Source organism: Zootoca vivipara, chromosome 13 (genome assembly GCF_963506605.1).
Source record: "Zootoca vivipara chromosome 13, rZooViv1.1, whole genome shotgun sequence".
NCBI lineage: Eukaryota > Metazoa > Chordata > Lepidosauria > Squamata > Lacertidae > Zootoca > Zootoca vivipara.
In genome coordinates, this window is record NC_083288.1 from 44,354,605 (window position 1) to 44,359,709 (window position 5,105).

The window sequence follows — 5,105 nt, forward strand, 5'->3', positions numbered from 1 at the left end:
CTACCTTTTGCTGTTTTTTAAAGAAATTATTTATGTTTTATGCAGTTTATTGCTTTTTATTGCTACCCTAATATTTTTTAAGCATCTTACTGATTTATTGGAGCAATTTATATCCTGCTCAACACCATAGTCAGTACAGTAAAGTTTAAAAGCTACAATAAATATAAAATCCGTTAGAAGTAGCTGTAAACTTTTTTTGATGTTACTGTTTTATCTTCTGCAAGCCAACTTATTTTCTTCATAAGCGCTCCCATGCATTTAATAGACAGAAATTCAGCAGCAGAAGCTTGTCCTGGAGCTGCATCTCAATGCGGGTGGAAAGCTCTACCTCAGGGGCGTAGCCAGGATCAAAACTAGGGGGGGGGGGGGGCAAGCCATGGTCGTTCAGGGGCGGGGCCAAGGCACGGAAGGGGAGGGGGCACAAAGTGGGTGGGGCTAAAGGGCCAGCGGGACTGATGACATCGTGGCGGTGGCAGCAGCGGCCACCTTGTGCTTCTGGGGCTGGTAGCGTTGGCGGCTACCCTGCTTGGCTGGAGAGGACGGGAGGGGCGGGCAGGCGAGAGGGGGTGGCAGGGCGGGCGAGGGCGAGGCAAGACACGGCTGCAGCCACGACGGCTCCGAGGCGTTGCTGCATATCAGCATAATATTTCAACCATGGTTCAAGCCCCACCTTAGGAAAAAAATCCTGCATTGCAGGGGGTTGGACTAGATGACCCTTGTGGTCCCTTCCGACTACAATTCTATGATTCTATTGATATATTACCATAGCATATGCATCATTCTGCTTTCTTGAATTGTCCTACTCCTAGGCATAGCATCCAACTCCTAGAGGCCTAGGTGCCCCCCCCCCAATTACTGGTAAATACCGTATTTGAAAGAGTCATCCCCCCCATGTTGATGGGCTTTCTATGTGGGGCTTATCTGCCCCCCCCGTATTTTATTAAGGATGGAAGAGGGAGGGAAGGAAGGAAGAAATAGAGAGAGGGATAACTCATATTTGTGGGTGCCTCTGGGTGACGCTGTGATGCTGGAACTGCATATACAGGAGCCTTGTAAGCAGCTTTCTCTCTGCTTGATTTACAGCAGGCATGTCCAACAGGTAGATTGTGATCTACCAGTAGATCACTGGATGTCTGTGGTAGATCACTGGTAGGTCACTGGCACCCCTAAAAAAAGCTCACCCAAAATTTTCCTCCTCCCTCAAAAAAGTTGAACTATGACCTGAAGCCCTAAACAAAAATGGGCCTCCCTCCCTCCTAAAAGAAGCTCAACAAGTTTGACCTAAACCCCCCAAAACAGGGCTTCCCTTCCTTTAAAAAAAACTCAACAGCTTTGACCTGAACCCCCCAAAAGGGGGTAGATCACCCCCAGTTTTAAACTCTGAGTAGATCAGAGTCTCTTGGGAGGTGGCCACCCCTGATTTACAGTATACAGATGCAGGAGGAGGGGCAGACTGGAACACCAATGCTTTTTATAAACATCACTGTGTCTGTCAAAGCTACAGCCCCCCTTTCTTATTCACTTCTTTTTAGCCTTGCAGAGCCACCTTAGTCAAATTGAATCCTCTGAGTCTGCACCCTCATTAAATCGCCAATAGAACTCTTAATGCTCCTGAATGCTCATTAACAACTCCCACTTAAGAACAATAGGGTGAAATGGTCAGCTATCGAATCTGCTCCATTGTCTTAACTGCTTAACTACTTTGCTGGTAGCCACTTTGCTTTATTTATTTGATGTGTTTTTGTTACTGCTGTGTCCCCCCCCCCCAGCAAGCGGAGACTTAGCTGCTCTTGCTAAAGCAAAGCCCTTTCCACTTCAGTTTTTGGAGGGGAAAAGTGCTGGTTATGGTCTGTAAAATACATTATTTTTTTTGCTTCTAGGGGGGGGCAGCTGCCCTCTCCTGCCCCCCTGCCTACGCCCATGCTCTACCTGCTGAATTCCTGTCTGTGAAAGGCACAGGGCAGGAGGTGCCAGGGGAGAGGAAAAGGAAGAGGTCACAAGCCTACAAGCAGAAGTTTTGTAAATTCCTGAAGAATAAAAGAAGTAGAGAATGTGGGAAGAGGAGAAGGCAATTATTACTTTTACCACTTTAAAGCCAAAATAGTCATCTAAGCTGTTCTCCCAATTACACAACATGTAAAAATGTAAATCCATACAGATCTCCTCTTGATTCACAGCATGCTGTTGCGTGTTAAGACCTTTAAACCTCCCCCTTGAATAAATTCAGACAAGACTCAAATTTTGGTTTGCTTTTTGGCAGAATTCAGGCCACAACTTTATTGATTACAGCAAGTGAGTGGTTGCATAGGCTCTGGTTCGACTAGCTCCCTGCACCATTGCTCTGACCCAGGGCACTAGCCTAGGTCAGCCTAGGGTGAACACCTGGATAGGCGGAAAGCCTGGGACATGCTATGTCTACCACCCAGATGTCCTCCTGGACTCGGGCACAGGCACAACCCCCTCACAGGGTTGACCACACCATTGAGACCCTGGATTCCTTTAACGGAAAACCCTTCACATAGGGATGGTGAGAGTGTTCCCCCATCCCTATCACCTGAAGCAGAGCCTATCTGCAACCTTACAAGTTGTGACGATTTGCTACGTGGCAGGCGAAACCCAAATGGCACCAGCCAATCAGCCAAGTGGGGAAAATTCCTGTCGTGCCCCTGTCCCACACGACGGCATAGCAAGGTCAAGCACACAAGCCCTAGCAGTAGGGAGAGGTGGGCGGGTGTTCGATGCATGCACCGAAAGAGGAAGTTCTGGGTCACGTGCAATGGGTATATATAGGTCCCTTGATACGTTTAGCCTGCGTCCCATTGACCCGATTGAACCCTGCATCAAGGGACCTACCAATTGGGTGCTGTGGCTATCCAATCCTACCCACCCACAACACAGGGTTTGGTTGCCAGGTCTCACCGCAACACGTGCCCTCTTTAAGGGAGGACCCGATTTAGTCCATTTAGCTCAAAAGGTATGAAATTAGGACAACCTCCCTAACAGCTCCTGATGGTGTGACTAGGAGCAGGTGAGATACACACTTTGGAACCAGGAAACAATATAAAGTGTTCTCACCTGTTGCAAGTGAGAGGCAGCTTGGGTGGGAGGCTGCTAGGGGAAACTCTTAGGGGAGAGAGTAATAGAATCATGTCTTCCCCTTCCTTCGCAGGGTAAGTCAATTTTATTTTTCTTAGTACAGTATGTCTTTCAGCATGGGGGGGGCAGTGTTGTTTGTTTTCTGTAAGAGAGGTCTTAATCGTAAAAAAAAATCGGGTTGTGTTCTAGAATAGAAAGGCTATGTAAATAATTATCTGGTGTAACAGCATTTTGCCCCACCGGCACTTGATCTATGGGTAGGGGGAGGACAGTAGTTAGGGAGTGTGGAGGGTCTTCTAAAACTCCCAATCTTTTTATGCTCATGTAGTCTTTTAACTGCCTAACTAGGGGAGAGTTCCTGTCCCCCCTGGAATTTGTGGGATATCATGCCTGTTTTACATGTGGGTTTTGGGTGTGAGCCCAATGGAAGCCACTTTCTTTTTATTAGGAAAGGATAGAGCAGGGGTCCCCAGACTACGGCCCGGGGGCCACATATGGCCCCTGAGGCTTTTTTATGCGGCCCCCGGAGACCACCTCCGCCCGCTGCTGCCGCCCGCTCTTACCAGCGCGGTGCGGTGCGGCTGCCGACTTCCAACCCGGAAAAGCGACGGAAATAGCTTGTGTGCATGCACAAGCGTCATTTCTGGTGTACTTTCGGGTCGGAGGAGGCTTCTGCACATGCGCACAAGCTATTTCCGGCGTTTTCCAGGTCGGGAGTGTGCCAGAAATAGCTTTTGTGCATGTGCACGCACAGCCACATGCTCCCACGCCTGTGCGCGCACTCCCCCACCCTCCGGCCCACCACACAATCAGCGCGGCAGGCATCCGGCCCAAAGCCGGGTAAGTTTGGGGACCCCTGGGATAGAGCATCAATTCTGGGCACCTCCAGGTAGGTTTAGGAGAGACTCTTACCTGAAACCCTGGAGAGCCGCTGCCAGTCAGAGTGGACGCTACAGAGCTGGATGGACTAAGCTTTTGACTCTGTATACAGCAGCTTCATATGTTTCCTGTGCAATTTGAAAACTGGCTCACTTGACCCCACAAGTTTTCTAGTGCCTCCTTGGAGACAGCCATACTTGTTAAGTAAACAATCGCGTCACTGAATCAACGTGGGGTTGTGGGGGGACATAGAAGGGGTCTGTAACAAAACATTGTACTGTGGATCAGAGCATTCTTGCGCTACATTTCCGAGTCATAGAATCTTAGAATCGTAGAGTTGGATGGAACCATGAGGGTCATCGAGTTCAACCCCCTGCAGTGGGTTGCCATTTGTCCTGATTTGCCCAGACATTTTGCCAATTTTCGCCCGGACGCTGCTTCCAACTACAGTATTCCGTGTATGTATGGGAAATTCTGGACGTATGGTAACCCCACATCGGTGTAGACAACACCTAGCTAGCTGCACCAATGGTCTGACTCAGTATAAGACAGCTTCCTAAGAAACACACATATCAATCATTTTATTTAGCAAAGCTGAAATCATGAAATATACCCTCCTACTGACATGCATGCTTGTCATATGATTTCAGCTGACTCTGTTGGAGAGGGCTTTTCATTATGAGGCGGGCGTGTTATCTAACTCTTTAGCAGCTTTAAAAATAGAAATTGCACAGGAAATTCAGAGTGCATGTGAAGACTTGTATTTGCAATACAAAGAGGGACATTTCAAGCAAATCGCATTTCAAGCTGTACACTTCATAAAGGCAATAAAAGAGAAGTCTCTGAGGCTGCAAAATCTACGGTATATCCTATTGGGAATTATTCCTACTGAACTCAGTTTATTGTTGTATTTATATCCCATATCTACGCGGTTCTCTATTTCCCTCCCTGCCCTTTCTAACTCCTGCCATCACAGCTGACGTTCTCAATGGGATTTTATTCTAAGGCTGTGTACACATGATAACTTTAAAGCACATTACTTTCCTCAAAGAATTATGGGCACTGTAGTTAGCCTCTTAGTATTGCAATTCCCAACAAACTACAGTGCCCAGAATTATTTGAGGGGGGAA